The following is a 23599-nucleotide window of genomic DNA, read 5'->3' on the forward strand; positions in this document are numbered from 1 at the left end:
ACATTAAATGCTGCTAGTGGGCGTGCAACACTTATTGTGCCACCCACGTAAGTAGGCTATTTAAAGATGTGTCATGTCAAGGCCAGGGCCTTTGTGTTAATTTTTCATACTTTCTGGCTACGGTGCCATTTCCATGCCTTCTGTCATCCTGGGTGCTTATGTGTGACGTTTCCATGCTTTCTGGCCTGGGTGCTTAATTATGTGTGCTATTTCCATAGTTGCTGGCCTCAGTGACCTGGAGCAGGAGGCTCATGTGTGACATTTCCATGCTTACTGCCTGGGTGCTTATATGTGACGTGTGCATGCTTACTGGCCTGGTGGTGTGACCAGGCCTGGCTCAGTGCCTTGGTGCTTATGTGTGACATTTCCACAGTTTCTGGCCTCAGTCAGTGGCTTGTGTGCTCATGTGTGACATCAGTGCTTAATTTGTGACAACATGAGTGACAATTTACTATGCTTTAAAAGTTAATACAATCTAATATGTAATGAAAAATGTGTTGAAAACTGCTTTGTTTTGGCCTTTCTGTGTCTGAAATTTTCTTAGGGGGGACAAGTTCAACGCCCCAAACTCCCCCTAGTAGTGGTTGCTCACTGCGCTTGCTCGCTACACACCATGTGAGGGGCTGGTCTCACTTTTACTTTGTTTTCTCTGATTCACTACTTGTGTCTATTTTTGGTGCTCTCTGAAAGAATGTCAATGGGTACATATGATTGGGTGGCTAACCTGGTGCTCTTTAAGGTCATCATCTACTATTTACTGTACTTTGAAAGTTGATACAATTGAATATGTAATGAAAATTGTGCTGTAAAACTCACCCTTTTGGTCTGTCATTTTCCCAAATTTTCTTGGGCGGAGAACCCCATAAACCCCTCTAGTAGCGGTCGAGCTCGCTCACTGCGCTTGCTCGCTACGCGCCGGGTGGGGGCTGGTCTGTAGAAATTTGCCAGGGCTGCTTTCAGTTCCCAGTCCGGCCCTGGATTTAGCCAATGGTCATAGTATTGGTGAAGAAAACAAATGTTAACTATTTCAGAAGATTAGAGTGAAATTTGAGGATCAGGGATAGAAGAGGATGAGAAGTTCTGTTTTCTTCGGATTTAATAGGAAGAAATCTCCTCACATCAATCTTTGTTTTTGGGAGAGGCCATGTTGTAGGGTGGTGAGGACTTCAATCATTGAGGTTTTTTAATATAGTTGCATGTCATCTGTATATTATTGCAGCGTCATGTCTGAGTTTTTTCAGGGTTAGACTTAGAGGTTCCATGTATACATTGAATAAAGTCAGATCTAGCACTGGGCCCAGTGGAACACCAGAGATTATTTTGGAGGTGATGGAGGTGTGGTCTGTGTTCTGTAATAGTAGAGATCTCTTGGTCAAGAATGAGTTGAATCAGGATAGGACCTAGTTGCAGTAACTCATGCAGAGCTAAAGTGCCTCAAGTAGTCTGCAGCGATCAACTGTCTTAAAGGCTGTTAATATATCTAGTAGAACTAGTAGGCATGGCTCAATTTTGTCCCAATTGAGGACTATGTCATCTGGTACCTTTAAGGTTGCAGTTTTAATTCTGAGTCATGGGCTATACCCACATTGATAGTTGTCCAGAAGGTATTGTTTAGAGATTATATTGTGTAGTTTATTGGCCACTTTTTTTTATTTTTTAAATTCTTGTTATTAATTGAAAACAAAGAAACCAACATTACATTACGAAACAAAAAGGAAGATATACAAACATTTAGTGCAAAATAGACGGAAAACCACCAAAGCGAGAGCTGAGCCATGGACTGTAGGAAGCATGAGGCCGTATAACATGCAATAAATATTCAGAGCCCAGTCCAACCAATACAGCCCACCAACCCCTCCACCCAAAGGAAACAGGATTGTCATTAAGAAAAGCAATTTTGAGTGGCAGGAGAAATGGAGCGCAACAAATCAATGGACCGAGACAACGACCGCACCCAGTCCGCAGCAATAAGAAACGCAGCACATTGCTAAGGTCAGCTGAAACAGTATCGCCCTCAGCACCCATCCACCCACAAAACAGGATTGCTCATTAGTACGGCACCCAATATCAGGATTCGAGTAGGATCTTGAGAATAAAAACAAAAACACATACAACACAAAAAAAAAACTTCCTCCCACCCTGCACCCCTGCATGTAGCTTTCGCCAGACCCCAACTAGCAGTGTGCCTGTCGCCCCATCTAACTAAATACCTAAAGATAGAAAATGGAGGAGGGCTGCCTTCGTGTGGGCCCCCGGCCCCCCCATACCTCCGCCAGTACCAAGCATCCCCTATAACGGACCCACCAATCTAAGAGGAAACTCGTATAAAACAGGGGAAGCTATAAACACCGCCCACCCTCACATAAGCACAATGGTAGCAAATCCCACATCCACCGAGGCCACGATATGAAACCCAGTCAATCCTTCTCAGCCTTGGCCCTTCCGATCAGTCGTGCAATCCCCTTCCAGTCGAACTGCCGCCTCCGCGGGAGAGCCAAAGTGCGTAAAGAGTTCAGCAAAGTACATCCGGAGACGAATCAAAGTTGTGAAATCATTGGGAACCCCACCATCACCAAATGCCCCCCTCACCGACATTAACTCCCAACGTTGTTTCCATCGCAGTCGTAGTGAGACTGCCGGGGAGGAGAAAGACGCGGTTTCAAGCCTAAAACCGTTCCCAACAGGAGTCTCCGGAAAGGGAGCACCTAATGGTCCTCCCACAGGCAGAGGTGATGTTAGGCTCAATGATTCGTCCGAAACACCACTCTCGCGGTTATCGTCCATCACACTGTCTAGAGGTTTCGACACCTCTCGCTGCATAGGGCCCCAATACTCCATTAAAATGGCCATTGCGGGTGTCGTAGCTCACATTAGTTCTTTCAATGGAGCAGAGTCTGGTCTCATACACCCTGTCTCAAACGTGCCGGCAATCATTTTATTCACAAGGGCTTCCACATACGAATGAAGTGCCCCGATAGCTGCCGATACAGTTCCCAGCGACGGTTCACACTCGGCCCGTCCCATCTCTCCTCGCTCGGTATCGACCATGTTTAAGTCCCCCAGAGAGGCTGGTCTCTCCAGGGGAGCATGCAAGAGCGGAACGGACGTCGATGGAGGGCGACTTATCAATCACCACGGCAGCAATCTGCACTCCGCTACCGCAAGCGAAGACCCCGACCCAATGAACACCAGAGGGGGGCAATCCGGGTCCCCGGGTCAGAGACCTCCGCCCACAGCCTCAGTCGTGCCTCGTCACCCCTCCTTCGATGCTAACCAACTCAGAGGACCGTCGTCAAAAATGGACAAAAACAACCTACATATCGATAGACCGGACACTGCCGAACTCCCACGGCCGATGTTGTTCAACTGGAACCCGGCTGGGCCAGTACTTGAGGCCCCGGCTCCCAAACTGGTTTAGGCCACAAACTCAATTTCGACGTAACTCTGTCTGCCAAGCTGGTAATGTTTTCAGGATTGCACCATCAGACAACACTCCGGTTCATCCACACGGAGGCAGGACGTAATCTTAGGATTAATGACAGGATCATCTGGCAGGATGCAGAGGTCGGCGGAGCCGGGAGCCTAAGCAGCCATCTTGTTCGCTATCGTGGCTCCTCCGATTGGCCACTGTTTTTTTAAACCTTTCCTTAGCTGCGGTAGATTGGATATCTGATGATAACTTGATGCCTGGGTAGTGTTCTGCTTAGTTCTCTCTAGTTTTCTGGACATCTTCTGATAATTGTTATGCAATAATGCACTGAATGTAGAATTTTTTAAATGTTTTTCCAGTGCCCTATTTTCAGATCCTCTCCCACTTTTGTATTTCTTTTCTCAGATCCCTAATTGCATAAAATTGCAGTAGTCCTGCTGGGTCAGTGGGAGATTTCTAAATATTTCCAGTGAGTGGCTACTTTTATCGGAGGTGATACTTTTCTTAGCAAGAATACACTGTAAGTTTGCATTCTTGAATATTGTGTTGATTTTTCCAGTAGTTGAGTATTATCCTTCGAAATACACAGACCATGTGGTACTAATTGGTTTAGGTACAAAGGATGGTGGTGGGTCAGCTATTTAGTATAGTTTGGAGCCCTTTAATGTTGTGGGATAGTTTAGATGTGAAGTTGGATGTTGGAAACAACTGTGGGGCCTTGGTCTGTAGTGATTGTTGGATTAAAGTAGATGGGGTTCTTGAAATTCATTATCCACAAGGTAGTATACACAGCACTATAAAACCTGGCACTATAAAACTCCTAACTGTATAAACTAATGCATAAATAAATAATGTGACTTATGTGCTGAATGACTCCTAAATACTGTGAAATAATGTGGAAAATACATGAGTATGTGTTTTTAGGCTGCGAAGCACGGCTATTAAGTGCATAGAGGAAGGGGAATTGCAGAGTATACTCTCTGGTTTTGCCCAATAAGTTATAATGAGCACCTGCCGAGCCGAATGCTCCCCCTATAAATATCTGGAAGACTTTATCTTTGATTATAAAGAACTGAAATTGTTAGTACATGTCCTGTTGAATACTATAGAATTTCATGAAGCAAAAACACTGCATTAATATATTCTTTTACAAAACTTAATGGCAACTAAGGGCCTCATTTGCACTTTGGTGGGTGGCCTGCACGTCTTCCAAAGTGGCAGATGTCATTAGCAACCACCACCCTGTCGAGCTACTGCCAGACATATTTACAGGACTCGGCTGGCCTGGCTGGGATCTCGGTGACTTCAAAGGCAAAGTCACTACAAAGGCGCCTATGTAGGCACAGAAAGTTTACATAAACAAACTTTCATAGCAGTAGTTTGTTCCTGTAAAACGAAGCACTAATAACCCTTGCTCCTTGGGAGTTTTCTCCTAGGATGTGGGGGTCAGTGTCAGTATTTGGAGCCCACACTGTCTCTTGTAGTCCTAAGCAGAAAAAAAAATACATTTGTCTGTAAGTAGGGCAGATGGTCTTATGTACTTACATTATGAACCACATCGGCCATTTGATGTAAGGTTTCTGCTAGCAGAGGCAGTGTAACCATGATGGTCCACCAAACTGTAAATATGGTAGGAGGACGGTCAGCTCGGCACACTTGGTACTCCACCACGTTTGCGGCATACTACCCTGTCCACCAAACTTTAAATCAGGCCCTATATCTTTGCAGTCTATGTGGGTCATTAAAGTTTAGAGGAGTGGTCCATTTGTCATAAGATAACAAATGCACCAATCTGCCAACATTCTCATTTATGGGTGGGAAGCCTCAGGCTTTCTGACAGAGATGCCTCAGCTGGCTTCACCACCAGAAACTTCAGGCACAAGGGCCTTCTGCAGGATTGTCTGGACACAATGATGATACATCTCCCCTATTGACCGTGTGGGGGGACTTTCACTTGTTTTCACTAGTCGCTACCCAGAACTTCAATGTGAGACTTCTTGGTGCCCTGAAGGGAGATCATACATTGATCCCCTGTTATGGAAATCATACATTGATCCCTCGTTCACAGGGAGAAGGCTCCCTCCACGCCACGCAAAATATGTTTTTGTCTGTTTTTAAATGTTTAGTTAGTTGTGATGCAGTATCAGTACATAATTAGGAAGATAAGAAAAGAATTAGAGAATGAGAATATTTATCCTTCTCTGGTTGATGTTTTGTTGTGTGACCTCTCTCTTTTTTGTCCATTGCAATGGTTTGTTATTGATTGATTTGCATTTATATATACCCCAAATTCACATCCCAATTTCATTTCGACCCAAATTCCAGTTTTGTTTCCAAATAGGTCAGGGTACAGAATGTGCACCTTTTATTCAGGAAGCGTCTCACAACATGATTAATATAATATTTTATGCTTTTGATAATGTTATTTTAACAAAGTAGATGGCTATGAAACCCTCGCCTTGATACCAGCTGTGTCAATCTAAGGGTACTATCATAATTATTATTTAGTGTTTGCCCGGGGATATCAACTGTTTCACTTTGTTCATGGCCTAAATTGGGAAAATTCTTCACAAATCAAACTCAAGAGGTAGTTTATCCCTACCAGGGAAAAGAAGGCGGCAGCAAGACAACCGCTACCATTGTTTGTGATTTGTTTAGGTTTGGCTGCGCGTTCAGTCTCGATGAGGAAAATAAATCCAATGACAATTTGATGGGAGTTTGTACTTTATAGCAATTCAGATTTAAATGTGTTCTTTTGCAACAAGTACTTCATTCAGAGGAGTTGTTTCTACATTACGATGAGAACATTGAAACTCGATATTCATATGAATTCCTATTACATCAGCTTGAAGAGAGAGCAGCAAAATCAATGGACAGCTCAGACCGCAGAACTCTATATTTTGCAGTTCATTTATTTATTTATTTAGGAAATTTGTTCAGCGCACAACTACCCGTAGGTGTCTCGGCGCTTTGGATCCTCTAGGCTGTGCAGAATTATTGATTAAAAAGCCAAGTTTTTATTTGCTTGCGAAAGGATAGTAAGGATGCTCTGCCTCACCAAGGACCACTGCCACCCTTTGTTGTGTTTATTTATTTATGCGTTTTTGTATAGCGCAAACTTTACCTGAAGTTGTCAAAGCGCTTTACAATAGAACTAGTCACATTACATAAGGACTTCAGAGTACATGAATTACATAAAAGATACGAAACAGATGAACTCTAAACTCCCAAAGAATGGTAGTAAGTACATATGTCTACTATAGATACTAGCGGTTATAGTTACATATACACAAGTTGCAAATTCACTCAAGATTCCATTTAAGGAAAAGTTGAAGAGATTATTGTTGGACACATATATGTTACATATTTACAGAGCATGATCTTCTTGCCATTGCTGGGATTTTTGCGGAGCTCAATCAGCCTGGCCTTCAGGGTGATTGTTGCACTCAAGGGTGGGGATCTAGGGACTGGAGGGATCCCCAAGCTGGTGGTGGGCAGATGTCCTCCAAACTTGTTAACCTGGTTGCCTCCACGCTCCTGGGACCATGAGAGCAGTTTACGGCACTGGAGCAAGCTCAGCGCCGCAGGAGGCTGGTAGCTGAGGAGTGTAGGGGTGGGGACATCATGAGTGATTAAGACCTGAGAGGCACTGGTGAGCACACAGTTGTCCTGGTGGTTGCGCTGCAGCAGTGTGGGGGATCAGTACTGATGCGGTGCGACAAGCTCCTTATTCTGGCCTTGTGACCAAGGCCGGATCAGGCCTGATTGCCGAGAGTAGAGGCGGGACGACGTCCAGGGATCCATATTGCCAGAGAGTTACTTGGGGACGAAGGGGGGGCACGAGAGGCCCCGGTGGGGTGTGAGAGCTATCTGGGAAGTAAAGCGGCCATGAACGTCGCCCTGGCTTGCTCAAGATAAAGAGGAAGGAGAACCGGAGTTGGGCTTAGACGGAGCGGCCGGGATCGGCATAAGTCTACAGGAGTATGTGAATTGGGTATGTTCTCTTGCCGGTACGGCCGTGGTGGCTGGGAAAGGAGCCTTGCATGCCTCCCGGGGGACATCGCACACAGAGCTCGTGGTACGGAGGGGCTCTCATACATGTAGACGTATGTGGATGAGCTTTGGGAGCCTAGTGTGAACTGAATAGGAGAGGCACTCGGACCTACTTGGGTACGGGAGCAGCTCAGGACAATTTTAAAGGTGCCCACACTTGCATAATTGTAAGTTAAATACTGGCTGAGCACTGAGGCATGATGTGTATGTGTGACTGGCACTTATGTAAGACAAGGTTATTTGCCAAGGCGGGCTCACTCTCTTAAGAGACATCTCACGCTGAAATTAAACCTGGTCCGGGGTTGATCGCCGTAGACAAGATCTGATCTGGTTGGAGGTGGTCCGCACAGAAAGGGCGTGGCCTTGGTGCCAACATTAGAAGTGGGGCCTGATAGACACAACTGTGGTGCAGGGAGAGTGGGGATTTACAGCTTGACATGTCCTCAATTGCACGTTGTCATGGGAAAGGATAAAGCTGCCCAAACAAGGGCATCCAACACCATCACGCACTACATTACGCCACGTCATCCCCTGCAGCGCATAGCAGGTCAAACCGCAGGCACGGATGAAAAGGATGGTGGTGGGGAGGCGGAGCCAACACAGGCGAGTTACAGGGAACCCGAAAGGCGCTGGAGGCCTGGATGAATACCTTTTCTATTGATGTTAATCTCCTATGGGTGGACCTCTGCAAGGTAGTGGACAAGGTCACAGTGGTGGAGGAGGTTGTCTCTGGCCTCAAGGGAGAAGTGGTAGCCCTGAAGAAGCAAGTGTCATAATTATCCTCCACAACAAAAGCTCTAGAGTGCGGCACAGAAGATGCAGAGGGCTGTGCTCGGCATGGTAATATTCGCATTTTGGGCATCCCTGAAAAGGCAGAGGGGAGGTCCATAGAATAGTTTCAGGAGCAATAGATCAGGGCCCAGTGTGCTCAGAGGACTTATCAGACATGTTCGTCATTGAAAGGGCACATAGGGCACTGATCCCTCCTCCGCCCCCTAGGGCCCCCCGCAAGCGTTCATTGCAAAAAATGTGAACTATAGATATAGGGACTGCATCCTACGGGCCACCAAAGAACGACAAGACCTCTGCTTCAAAAACAGTACGATATCCATTTATCCTGACTATACCAAGCATGTGCAGGAGCTACGTAACCCGTTCCTAGGTGTGAAGAGAAAATTGAGGGACCTCCATCTGCAATACATGTTACTATACCTTGTGAAGCTCAAGGTCATGATGGAGGGAAAGGTGTACTTCTTCGAGACTCCTGTGGAAGTGTGGGAATGGTTGGAAGTACAGGGATGCACTCCCTCCGTGAGAGCCTCGGACTCAAACAAGAAATGGGGTACCAGTCCCTACGAGGAATACATGCCGGGTGGAGAGGAAGGATCACTTGTTGAGGACACTGGCCCAGACAAAAGGATCAGGGTTAGGAGCAATGTAACTCTGCATATGAGTGCGGACTCTGACTCCAGAGGCCAAGTGGTACGCTGTGGGCCAGGACAATGGAGAACCAAAACAATGGTCAAACGCATCGGTGGATGTGGTCCCGAAAACGCTGCTCGACCAGGAGGTGGATGCCGGGAGGACAGGGGGTGAGGAGTGTGTAAGACTGTGGGTTCTGGCTGGCCTTGGGAACACAACACCAATAAGCAAAATATTTAGAAGCCGTAGCGAGCCTTGGCATTGCAAGGGCGGAAGCCTGCCGTGGGTGCACAGGAGCTGGTCCAATAATGTTATTTGCTCTTATTTGGCAATAGCCACATTTATGACACTGGACATTTATGTTTGATGAAGACGGAAATCGATGCGTGGGGGCTGGTGGGTCCAGATTTCTTCATATAGGGTGGCTTGAGAGTGTTTGCCCCGGTTGGGTTCTATAGGGGCATGCGTGTTGCTTGGCACGACATTAGAGGTGGCATTTCTGACCAGATTGTTGTTTGTAAAATGTCCATGGGTGGGGTGGTGGGTCTGGGGTTATTAGTTTGTTTGGGTTTTTTGTTTAGAAGGTGTGCACTGTAGTGGCAAATGCAAGGGTGGGCAGGGCTTGGCATTGGTGCGTGAAGGGAATACATGCCGCAATGTGGACTGAGTATACATTTCTGACCGGGAATGTGTGGGAACTGGGCCCCTGTACCAAGAGTCCCAGGTTTATTTATTTATTTATTTATTCAAAGTTTTATATAGCGCGAACAAGATCTTTACAGATATCAGAGCGCTTCACAGAGACAGGGGTAGGGGCAGCAGGACTGAACAGAAATAATGGGAGCAGTATAATAGTCACTAACATAATGGGATAACAGTAATGTACAGACAACATATCGATATACAATCAGGTAACAAATAATATAAGACGGCACAAGTCATTGATCCCGCTACAGTAGAGTTCAGGTAAACTTTGGATGTGTGGATGGCTTATACCAATTTCTTAGGATAGAGAGAACACGGGGTGGGGGCATCGGGAGGGTGATTCAACAAACTAAAGTGTATCATATATTGGTCGGTAGTAGGAGAGTAGCATAGTAGTTTGTTATTGTTTCTTAAACTTCATCAATTGCTTGCCTCCAGGAAATGCACCTGGAGGATAGCAGTGCTGCTAGAGTAGCCAAGAAGTGGCAAGGACAGATGCATCATTCTTCCTATTCTACCTATGCCAGGGGTTCAATCATTTAGGTGAACCCGGGCATACCATTTACCGTGACATATAGTGAATCTGATGTGAATGGAAGATATGCATTGCTTAGTTGCTCACTAGATTGCAGGGAAATTGTCATATTGAACACGTATGTGCCCAACATAGAGGATCCCTCGTTTTTTCAGGTCACTCAGGAATTATTGCCCAATAAAGTAGATGCTCCATTCATATGGATGGGCGACTTTAACTGCAGGCTGGATTCAGCCCTTGAAAGATATCCCTTAAGGCTGGTACTAAACCTAGAATGTCCTAAATGCTTAGCAAGGGCATGCATGATTTGAGGGCTCATGATATATGGAGGGAGACATATCCCGCACTTCCATTGTTCACCTGCCAATCCCTGGCGCACTGAATGCAGAGTAGGCTGAACAGAGTGTTGGTGTCGGGTATGCCAGCATTTCCAGAGGTGGAGATAACTCATTTGGCGTGCTTCTTTTCTGACCTTTCCCCGGTGCGATGCACGGTGAGGTGGGGGACTCCTATCCTAGGCCCAAGGAGTTGTAAATCATTGCCTGACCTTGCGGAAGATGAAGTGGGGAACGCTGCATTAGCACAGTCGATCACAGACTATCTAGAGAAGAACTGGGGGGTACGACTGGGAGGGCCACTGAGTGGGAGTTCTATAGGCAGTGACTGGTGGTGCGAGTATGGGGCTTGTGTGCGGGGTGAGGAGACAATTGCTTGCGGATCTTGATAAGGAGGAGAAGACATTGGTTGCTATACAGGCTGAGAACACAGCCGACCTGGACGTGGGCTAGAGGGAATGGGAACAGCGTGAGGGTATAGGCGACATCTGGGATAGGCTGGATAATTATACCCTGAGGCGTTACTGCTAGCGGTGGCATGCAGAGTGTGACAAGTCAGGTCGCCTACTGGCCTGGATTTTAGGCAGGGTGCAGGCTCTCACTTTGATCACCACTTTGAAAGCTGAGGAGGGAAGACTTGTTCATACCAGGGGTGGTGTTTTGGTAGTGTTTCAGCAACACTTACAGCGGGTCTATTCTGCAGACCCTGAAGTAACAGCTGAAAGCCATGTCCCAATTTTGAGGATTTGGGGCTTCCGCTACTTTTGCCAGAGGGCATAAAGTAGCTTGATGCCCAAATCACTGTTGAAGAAGTGCAGGAGGCACTCCGAGCCATGCCGGGATTGAAGACCCCTGGGGCGGATGGTTCCCCATGGCTTCTCTGCAGGCCTACTCAGATCAGCTTGTGCAACCTCTTCTGCAGGTATATGAGGAGGCCTTCGAGGTGGGGGTGCTCCCACCCACAATGTGCAAATGTGAAATCATTATGCTCCTTAAGCCAGGGGGGGAACGCACAGAATCCCTCAGCATACCGACATCTTACAATGATTAACTCGGATGTTAAAATATTACGAAAAGTCCTGGCTGCTAGACTTGCCACTCATATGACTCACGTGATACATGAAGATCAATGTGCGTTCATATCAACCTGCAATACGGGCATGAATATCAGGAGATTGTCCCACATACTGCACGAAACGCGATAAAGAGGTTTCTATAGAATTGGAAAAGCCTTTTGACTCTGTGGATTGGGGGTATTTACTGGAGGTGCTCATGGTAGCTGGATTTGGCCCACATTTTAGATGATGGATGCAGATCCTATACACGGCACCCAGCGCTAGAGTCCGGTTGGGATAAAGCAGATCAGGTGAGTGGAGATTAGAGAGGGGGATGAGACAGGGCTGCCCGCTTTCCTCATTACTGTTGGCCCTGGCAATAGAGCTACTGGCAATCTGGGTGCGCAGAGAGCTGGCCGGTTGGGGTATAAATATTGGCAGGACAACTCAGATAACATCTTTGCATTCAGATGGCGCATTATTCTATGTATCCTCGCCTCAGGAAGCAGTACCGAGACTGCTACGGGTGTTGGAGGAGTTTGGCAGTTGCTCCAGGCTGCGTCTAAATAGGTTCAAATCTTTGCTCTTTCACCTGGCTCACTTGGCTGGCCGCTGCGTGGAGATGCTCCCCCAACTGGGACTGAGATGGGAGACTGGCCATTTTAGGTCCTTGGGCAAACAGGTGGTGGGTGAGGATTCACAAGTATTACAACTCAATATTCATAAAATGATGGACGCCTTAAGAGGTTCAGTTGGCTTCTGGAACACTCTTCCACTCTCCTTAATGGGAAAGTTGGCGATAGCTAAAATGGTGGTACTGGCTTGTTGCCATTATATGCTACAGAATGTGTTGTGCCCCATACATAGATGAATATTCAGGGCCCTGGACTCTCTATTGATAGACTTCTACTCAGCAGGACGGCGCAGTAGAGTGGCGCTTGTTACACTAAATTGTATGTATGAGGAGGGTGGGCTTGAGGCTCCCAGAATGGAGCTATACTATTATGCTGCTCAACTGAAGCACGCCGCTAGGTGGTATGCCGAGGGGGACAATTGGGAGAAATGTCTCCTTCACCATAAAGTACAAGCCACTGACCTGCCGGCTTCATTCATGGGGGGTGCGGGTCCCTCTGATACAGCGCTGTATGTGTCTAGGCAGACAGCATGCGTGTGGCAGTTATTTGTGGAGCGAATCCTAAGACATGCCCTGTTCCATCGGGAATTGTCAGTGTGGGATTTAGCACCGGTCCGTAAAGTTATGGCTAACATGTCATTTTGGGTATGGCAGGAGGGGGGATGTTAATTGCTCACGGATTTGTACCCGGGCAAGTGCTTTATCCCATTCAAACAGGCCTGCAGAGACTTTGGACTGGGGCAAGGACAATACCTACAGTACGCTGCCCTAGCTAATATACTTAACGAAATATGGCACACGTATTCCTTTGATACTGCAACTTACACAGACACTAGACATCAAACTTACGTGTGGGTCAGGCAGGTGTATTATATCTTTGTTGTATAGGGCAATGACTGCAGACTCCAGTGCTCCCTCCCCCAGCCGCGGGCCGTGGAGGGAGTTACGGTGGGGCTGGGAGGCGGGGAGGGGGAGGGGCGGGGTGGAGGGTGCTAAAAACAGGCATATGGATCATTGCAGGTAAGTACACAATTTAATTAATAAAACGAAATTCGTAGCGTGCACTGCATGGCAAAAAGCAATGATGTGCGCGCTACGAATTTCGTTTTATTAAATAAATTGTGTACTTACCTGTAATGATCCATATGCCTGTTTTTAGCATGCTCCACCCTGCCCCTCCCCCTCCCCGCCTCCCAGCCCCACCGTAACTCCCTCCACGGCGCGCGGCTGCCCTCCCCCTTTGCATACATGGCTTGGAATGCAGTCCTGGAGAAGTCATTGGAGGATAAGCACTGGAAGGTGGTAGGTGTGCTCAAGCACGCGATCTCCTGCCTATGCTCGCTTCAGATTAATAAAGTATAACTACGTACACCACACGTACATGACTCCAGAAAGGATACATCGTTTGGCCCCTGACAGGCCTAATTCATGTACTAGGTGCCACAAAAAAGGGTCCTGCACTTGGCAAGGAAATGTCCTGCGGTCAGTGGCTTCTGGTCGGAGGTAGTGGAGCTGATAAGACCATGTGGATAGTAGAGTCCAATTAACACCAAAACACTGCCTCCTAGGATTGATACAGAAAAGCAAAAAACAAAGCATGATAGGGTGTAGGCTACAGCAACTATTGCTGGTGCTGGCAAGGCGGAGAGTTGCAATAGTATGGATGGGGGTATGGGTACCGCAGATTCCAGCATGGATTCTGGATGTGAGTGAATGGACATTAGCTGAGGAGGTGCACATGATGAGGTGTCTCAGAGATGAGAAGCTAGAGGATGACTTAAGGCTTTGGAGGGAGCTATGTCATGATTGACTGGCCGATGGTCCCCAGATAGGCACACAAAGCGCCACTGCAGGGGGGAAATCCTGTGAGTTCAGATGGAGAGGGGGAGTACATGTTTTTAAATGTTTAACGCCTAGTTTCAGAGTTTGGAGTGGGGGGGTACAGCAGACGTCCAATGTCTGGAATCACTATCACTGTATTACATGTATATGTACTTCCTTTGATCACTACTGGGAGCACACTCATGGTTATGTTCGTGTAAAACTTTTCATAAAGTTTATTAAAAAAAAAATATGCGAGCACATGAGAACAATGTGAAGGACCAGAAGGCAAGCAGCAGCTGCTTTGCTGTGTTTGTGTTTTTTATGCTTTTTTAGCGTGAAAAGTGTCCTCGTTTTAAAAAAATGGATTCAAGGTGCATTATTCTCACACCCCAATTTTATTGCAGGTGTTGGCACTTGATGTGACCAAATGATTGGACAACATAGTTAAGTAATCTTATGACACTTGTTTCACATTCTTTACAGATCATCACGCGAACCGTCTAGTATACCACACTTGGAATATTTACTAGGATGAAAAAGGAAATTATAAAGCAATTAATATGCACACATAGTATCCTCTCCTACTTAGAATATACTTGCACTTAGTGGGCCACTGTATACAAGCAATTGGTTATTCATGGTGTATTCCTGAAAGGCCTCAGATGTACACCATGCTCCCAGGTATGACCGTAAATTGTATAATATTTTTATCCCCCAACTATTTTTGTTGATTGCTTTTTTCTCTCTCATCAGTATAACTCCATGTTATCCTTTGATTATTAGTCATTTTTAGGATGGCTGCTGCTTAGACTGGGAATGCTCTGAGCATCTTGACACAACGCCATTATGTAGCCCACAGCATAGGCGGACTCATCTGGTGTGGATGAGATGATTTCACACAGTATAAAATGGCTCCCCGTTCCATCCCAGCTTTCTTCTGGAACCGATAGTTCATCGAGGTTGTTCGACTGGCAGACCACAAAAAACTGGGACAGCTAGCACACCAGCCCTGAACCTCCGGTTTTCTTTGTAGGAATTTGGTAAGTGCCTCTCCATCCCCCGGGTGCCTTGACTGCAGGAGTCGTATACTCCACCACATTTCTGTGGTGCAATTGGGCTCCTAAGATGGGTAAGTATAGACCATGAATGTAATAAATCCCTGCCCATGACTTACATCGATAAGTGTCACACGTTACACATAGCCTAAGTGAATCGAGTCTTGCATGATCGAGTCTTGCAATCCAGTTATACCTACGTATTTATTTCATACACTAAGCAAGCAGATCCACACAGCGTTCATCATTCATGTACACATACAATTGTTCTATCAGGATTGGATCAAGGAAAGAAGGCTGTCCTCATCCTACTCGACCTGTCGGCAGCCTTTGATACGGTCTCACACAACATCTTAGGGGACCGGCTGGCTGCCGCAGGGGTAGGAGGACAGGTCTTGGCCTGGTGTAGGAATTTCCTCACCAATAGACGCCAAGTTACAGTGTTAGGCCCATACCAGTCTGAGGCTAAAGACGTCAGCTCAGGGGTTCCTCAGGGCTCTAGTTTGAGCCCTGTCCTTTTTAATCTTTATATGGTACCCCTCATGAAATTGATTGCGTCATTTCAGATCAGCGCCATTTCATACGCTGACAATACTCAACTCATACTGGTAATGGACAGGGAAAGGCCAGGTGCTGAAGAAAATCTCAAGGAATGTCTTGCAGCTACTTTTAAATGGATGACCACTAATCATTTAAAATGTAACGCCGGAAAAACTGAAATTTTACCAATAGGGAATCAGAATTTGTTTTCCCCAATTTTGTGCTGGCCTGTGGATGTAGAAGCTCCCCCCAATACAATCACTGCCGCCCGCAATTTGGGCATTAAATTTGACAATCAGTTATCCTTTAAACCCCAGGCTGTGGCAGTAGCAGGGATGTGCTTTCAGATAATAAGATCACTGAGGAAGTTTTTCGACCTACTCCCGCTATCAGCGAGGAAAACTGTCGCAGTTGCCTTAATAAATTCCAGGCTGGATTATTGTAATGGACTATACGTTGGAGCTAATAAAACTGTTCTCCACAAATTAGAAATGGTCCAAAACGCGGCAGCTCGCCTTGTACTGCGTTGGCCTCGTAAATCGTCAGCCTCTGCAGCACTAGATACGCTTCACTGGCTGCCTATAGGTAAAAGAATTTTGTTCAAACTTCTTTTAATTACCTTTAGGGCATTTCACCAACGAGGCCCAAGTTATATACACAGTGGGTTTAAAAGATATTACCCTACGCGATGCTTGAGGTCTGCTAACCAGAACCTACTTACTCTTCCCCACTTCAGGCTGGCCACTAAAGGTGGTAAATCCCTTTTTGTATTGGGCACCAAGGCTTGGAATAAGCTTCCCCTCTTCCTACGTTCCTTCTCTCTAGAAGCTCCTTTTAGGAAGGCATTGAAAACCTGGATCTTCCCTCTGTCTGACGCTTCATGTAGGAATCTGGTGTAATTGTGGTGTAAAAAGCAGGATCTCCTTTTCTTCTCCAACTCTCCCACCTGAGTTGTGTGAGCGCCAAGATACTCCTTGGAGTGAAAGTTGCGCGTTATAAATGTCCCTTACATTTACATTTACATTCTAAAATTGTTGTGTGTTGTGGTATTACAGGTCCTCTGGCTTATTCCACGCGAGTCTGCGTTCTGTTTTAGGGCACCTCTAAATGCTACACCACAGCTTAGCACTAAGACTGGGCGGAATGTTAATGTCGGGCAAAATCTGCCAATTGCCATGTGGTGGAAATTCTTTCCTGTTCGAGCAACGCGATGACAATGGGAACAATGCGAGGCTTGAGAATGTGAGCTGGCGAGTAAGATTTGGCATCCCCTAGTTGGATTACCATTTGCTAGGTGGACTTTCAGCTCGATTTTATGAAGGCAGTCGGTCGCTATTGGTGACGGTCAGATGACTGCTTCCCGAATAGACTGTCTACTCAACTGGCAGCAAAATCAACTTGAAAATAGTTTTCCAAGTAGGTGCTCTACTAACATGGACGGTTAAGGTCATTTATTTTGCTCGAAACACTTTAAAAAATTGTACTTACATTTTTTAACAGGAAGAAATTGCCACAGAGACTGCAAATTCTTATTCCTATCCAGAAGTCTCCTCCCACTGCTCTGTCCATCCCTTGGATTTGGAGGAAAACAATCCCTCTCTTTGTCTGCAATTCCTGCTGCATATATATACTATTGGATTTTAAGTTTTTTTTTGTGAAAAACTAAGTAAGTTACAAAACTTTTGGATGTTTGTTATTTAATGGAGGGTATGCACCAGTAATTTTTACCTTGTTTTTTTTTAACATTTTTAAATTTGAGTGTGGGTGGCCAGGAGTTGCCATAGGGAGCTATTTTGCCTTAACTTTTTTAATTTTTTCTACGGGAAAAAGTTTTCAAGTTTTTGTGATGGCTGAAGGACTGGATTTAAAATACCCTTTCCCCATTGTCCTGTATGTTGTTTGTGAATATTGCTTCGAATAAACACAGAGGGAATGTGAAAAAGTAATAAAAGTAATAATCAAGTAAAGAAAAGAAAACTAGATGGGATTGGGATAAAAACGGGGTGGATTGGGTTGATGTGGCCTAGGAGCAGAAAAAACACAAAGGGAAGCTGGGCAGTAGCAGGCTAGCTAAAACAAAATAGTATATATGAAAAATTGGTTCTGTAGGGAAATGGGAAATTCCCTACATTCCCCACTCTATTGATTCTTGATAGGATAAAACAAAATGGCAGTGTGCGTGTGCACTGTGTGGTTCAGTTCATGCAGATTTTTCAGTGCGGAACACACTACTGGAGATAAAATAGGAGTGCAAGAGTGACGTGCATTTTTCGTCCATTGGTGGAACTCAGAGTTTTTATGTAACTTCACGTGACTCCACGTAGTGAAATACTGCGCGTTCCACCCATTTCGAGTTAGTACTAGCAAACAAGCTTTTCCTGTTAGGGTAGGGTGAACCTAGACGAGTTCCTGAAGAAATGTCATTGACTTGGTTTGGTATTTATAGTAATGAAACATGTAGACCAAAGCAGAGGGATCACCAAATGACTACGTTTCAATTGGACTTCTTAAAATTGTTTTTAACCTTGGCATGAATCCCCACAAACAATGGGAATTCCTAGTCAAATTTAATGTTCGAAAATTTCTCACTTATGACATTGAGCCACCCAAACCACTGAGGCACAAACATCTAATATGGGAAGTTAGATCTCCCATCAAAAGCGCACCTCCTGTTTGAGTGAGGGGCCACTAGGCATTGCATTGCCTGCCTAGCATAAAGATGAACCAGATGATGAACCATGCCACCTAGGTGGGTAAAGGTTGATAATCCTGGACAAGGGATGCTCTAAATAGCACCTGTTATACAAATGAGCACACTCTTTACAGAGAAACCCCTGCCAAAAATGTTGCGCCTTAGAATGTAACATCTTTAGATTTTATTTTGGATTGCTACAGGAAGGACATTTGACACACCATCCGTAAATCACCCCCCCCCCTTTATTGTTTAATATAGGTCGTATTAAGCACCTTCACCACCTTACACAAGACCCCTGCTAATGCACTCATCAACATCAATTTTACCTACTTTCGGTCACAGTCAACCTTAAAAAGTACAACATAACCCTAAAACTCAATATTAGAAGGGTACAAAAGACAGAAACATTTTTAAAATGTCAAATAATTTACAGTAGCCAGTAAACATTAAAATAGCAATAATGATAAAAATAATCACGGTATGTCCTAAACAAAGCACATTAACAGACGCAGAATATTGTGCCTAAAACCCCTGGGGGACCCCTTAAGGTGCAGATGCTCTGATAAACCATGCGTAATTTTAAAATGTCGAGGGTGCAAAAACTATGGGCTCTGACGTGTCTCCTCCAAACCGGCGAAAGGCTTCCCCACACTGTCTGATGCCTATAGGCTGACACAAGGGCAGGATCCACTTAAATGGCTCAGTTTTATAGTTGCAAAAAACAGAAAAAGTGAGCCTCTGTTTCCAACATGCCTGGGTAACAAGGGCAATCGCCCACTGCTTCCCCCTCCTTATCCCATTTCGAAATAAAAGTCTTGAGTGGTAATTGGCAGACTCAAAAATGTACATGCAGGGACTTTGCTATTAGGGTATGATTATATCAAAAAATAATTCAAAGCCAGGAGAACATTTATGGTTTAAAAAGTGTCCATCTTGAATGTATATCAGTGCTGATTCTGCCTACTATGCGCATACCCTTGATGGCATGTCAGCTTTGTGTTAGAAAACACGCCTGCATTGCACTGTTGACCTTTGTTTACCAATTGCAAATAATATTTAAACCTAAAAAGTGTTGATCAATCCATCAATGTTGTAAGTCCCACATTTTGGATTTTGACTATCAGGGCACATTTAGCAGCAACACTAAGGGCTCAGGAATAGAGCGGCACCACTTGGGGGCCTAGGACTCACTCATGCTGGGCCCAGGTGTGGGGTCAAGATGGTTGGAGCCTTTTCTCTCCCTGAGGCTCTGATCAGAAGGCCAGCCATTTAGGCCATGGAGCCACTCTGGTATCCCTGGGTTCAAGAAGTGGAACATGACTCAAGCTGCAAGCCAGACCTCTGAGGGTTTAAGGCAGAATTCAGGCAGCAAAGTAGTCCTCGGTACAGTGAAACAGTATTATGGACTACATAGCAGGACACAGCAGCAGGCAGTCCTCTGACAGTCCTTTCATAGGTCCAGACAGTGAACTGTAGGTCTATACTTGGTGACTTCTTTGAAGTAGGAGATGTTTTGAGAGAATTCCCTTTGAAGTGCTTAAAGTTTCCTGCTTTCCTGCCTTGTCTCCTGGCATTGCTGCATGAACAATGGAGTGGTGACAAGTCATTTTTGTGAAGGCAGAGGACAGCCTATTCAGGTGCCATTGGGACTCTGTCTAGCTCCACCCCCATACTGCCAGCAATGGCCCACCCAGGTATACCTAATCTCTTTATTGTGTGACCGTCTGGGCGGCATAAGCAAAGTCCACGTGCCACCTATACCTAGTCAGTCACGTGACCCAGGAACAGGCTCCAGGCTCTAAATAGTTAAGGCAGTAAAAAAATGGCAACTTTCTAAAAGTTATTAGAGAAAAAGGGGAAACCTGACACCTTCTCAACTTTCAGACTATCTTGCTTAAAGCAACGATCAAACAAACTCCTTTCAGTTTGATCAGGTTATTTATTTAACCTTTCCATTTATGGATATTTATACATTTTTTCAAAAAAGTTCAAGTGTATGAAAAGAAAACAACACTTATTCAGTCCAGAAACATATACAATAACAAAAAGTTCAACAATTAGAAGAGATTCATAAACAACAGACATTAAAATGTGACATCACTACATAAAACAAATAGCAAGCATGTTCTTACATAATTTCATTATTTACCAACTACACAACCCATGAGACTATCAGTTCATCAAACTCCAGGGAATGCCAAACACAGGGAACAAGTTTATGCATACAAATCGACTGTCTCATTATGGGACTTTTATTTGGATATAGGCTTCACCTGGATATACGTAGACCCATGAGGCATATCAGAATAACATACAAATAAATAGGTATCATCGTGAGTAAGTAACCAGACCCTGCACTATACATTGTACAACCTACACCTTAGGAGACTCCCCCAGCCTCCTCCTCAGTCCCCGATCCCTGCGGCAAAAATAACTCACCACTCGTCCCTTTAGAATCACTTTGGGATTCTTGCCCTCTCATTTCCCATGAAATACACATGGCTCGCCAGGCAAGTAGGTCCTCTTGTAATTTCCCATCTCTCCATCTGCTCTGCATATGTGTTTCCACTCTCTCACGTCTCTGAGCCATGTGGGTATCTCTGGGGCCCTCTGTCCCATCCAAGTAATAGCTACCCTGCACCTAGCCAGCCCTAACATCAGTTGCAGTTATCTACAGGACAGCTTCCGTTTCCTCGGCTTAGGGACCAGCGCCAGCAAACAGTGTAAGGGTGTTAGTGTGATGCCGAGGCCCGTAGTGGCAGTTATGTGATCTACAACGCTCTCCCAAAAGCATTTAATTAACGGGCAGTCCCAGGTTAAATGCAGGGAACCCTCCCCCTCCGCGCTGCATCTTGGGCAACTATCCCCCCTGTCTGCAGAGTAACGCTTCAATAAAATCGGAGTAAGGTAGGTGCAGTTTCGGAAGTAAAAGTGTATTAATTTAAAGCGTGCGTTACATAAGACCTTCCGCGTTAGAGCCCCTATGCGCTTATGCTGCCCTTGGTCCAGCCGTGTACCCAAATCAGCTTTCCAAGCCGCCCAGGCCGGTGGCACCGGCGGGGCAGAGTCCCGTCGCATAGCTGCATATAGTAGGGAGATTAGTCTGCGTCCTCTGCCGCAGGACAGAAAAATATTTAAGGTGTAAGTCATTGGGGGTGCCTCCGGATACTGAATCCAAATTGACTGCAATACATCGCGCAGGCCCTGATAGAGTCGTCGCATCCTTTGTTTGCGGGACGCACCAGACCGGTGCGGGAAGATTACCATCGCTGCGAGTGTTGTCGCAGAACCTGTCGTCGCTGGGTGAGATCGCCGCACCGCTTGCTTGCGGACTGCATCATGTCGCTGCGAGTGTCGTCGCAGAAGCCATCGTATCAAGGAGCTGCAAGATAGAGATCACCGCTGGTCCGCGCATCATCGCCCTGGAGATCGTCGCAACTCCAAAGATCATCGCATCATGCTTTTGCGAGAGAAAACTTCCTATTTTACCTACGCACCGCAATCCATACAAGTCCGCCTTCCTCCCCATACAGACCGTATTTGTCGCAACAAGCCCGCTGCTGCAGCGGGGTTGTTGCATCACCTCCCCAGGTTCTCAGGAGCAATGCATCACTTTTTTTCCACCGCACCAGCTTCTGCTTTGGAACTTTGTCGCTTTTAAAAGGTACTGTTGGCAAAACGTGACGCAACTGTGAACTTTTCACGCAACTGTGGATTATTTTATCGCAACCTTTTGAACTCTTTTGCAACCATATTCTTGAACTGTGACTGTTGGATTTTTGTCGTTTTGGTCTTGTATAGTTTAGATTAAATACCTTTATTTTTCTAAACTTTTGTGGTTGGAGCCTTTTCTCTCCCTGAGGCTCTGATCAAAAGGCCAGCCATTTAGGCCATTGAGCCACTCTGGTATCCCTGGGTTCAAGAAGTGGAACATGACTCAAGCAGCAAGCCAGACCTCTGAGGGTTTAAGGCAGAATTCAGGAAGCAAAGTAGTCCTCGGTACAGCGAAACAGTATTGTGGACTACATAGCACAACACAGCAGCAGGCAGTCCTCTGACAGTCCTTCCATAGGTCCAGATAGTGAACTGTAGGTCTATACTTGGTGTCTTCTTTGAAGTAGGAGATGTTTTGAGAGAATTCCCTTTGAAGTGCTTAAAGTTTCCTGCTTGCCTGCCTTGTCTCCTGGCATTGCTGCATGAACAATGGAGTGGTGACAAGTCCTTTTTATGAAGGCAGAGGACAGCCTATTCAGGTGCCATTGGGACTCTGTCTAGCTCCACCCCCATACTGCCAGCAATGGCCCACCCAGGCACACCTAATCTCTTTATTGTGTAACCGTCTGGGCGGCATAAGCAAAGTCCACGTGCCAACTATACCTAGTCAGTCACGTGACCCAGGAAAAGGCTCCAGGCTCTAAATAGTTAAGGCAGTAAAAAAATGGCAACTTTCTAAAAGTTATTAGAGAAAAAGGGGAAACCTGACGCCTTCTCAACTTTCAGACTATCTTGCTTAAAGCAACGATCAAACAAACTCCTTTCAGTTTGATCAGGTTATTTATTTAACCTTTCCATTTATGGATATTTATATATTTTTTCAAAAAAGTTCAAGTGTATGAAAAGAAAACAACACTTATTCAGTCCAGAAACATATACAATAACAAAAAGTTCAACAATTAGAAGAGATTCATAAACAACAGACATTAAAATGTGACATCACTACATAAAACAAATAGCAAGCATGTTCTTACATAATTTCATTATTTAAGAACTACGCAACTCTTGAGACTATCAGTTCATCAAACTCCAGGGAATGGCAAACACAGGGAACAAGTTTATGCATACAAATCTACTGTCTCATTATGGCACTTTTATTTGGATATAGGCTTCACGTGGATATACGTAGACCCATGAGGCATATCAGAATAACATACAAATAAATAGGTATCATCGTGAGTAAGTAACCAGACCCTGCACTATACATTGTACAACCTACACCTTAGGAAACTCCCCCAGCCTCCTCCTCAGTCCCCGATCCCTGCGGCAAAAATAACTCACCACTCGTCCCTTTAGAATCACTTTGGGATTCTTGCCCTCTCATTTCGAATGAAATACACATGGCTCGCCAGGCAAGTAGGTCCTCTTGTAATTTCCCATCTCTCCTGCTGCTCTGCATATGTGTTTCCACTCTCTCACGTCTCTGAGCTATGTGGGTATCTCTGGGGCCCTCTGTCTCATCCAAGTAATAGCTACCCTGCGCCTAGCTAGCACTAACATCAGTTGCAGTTATCTACAGGACAGCTTCCGTTTCCTCGGCTT

The sequence above is a fragment of the Lissotriton helveticus genome, chromosome 1_1 (genome assembly GCF_964261635.1).
Source record: "Lissotriton helveticus chromosome 1_1, aLisHel1.1, whole genome shotgun sequence".
NCBI lineage: Eukaryota > Metazoa > Chordata > Amphibia > Caudata > Salamandridae > Lissotriton > Lissotriton helveticus.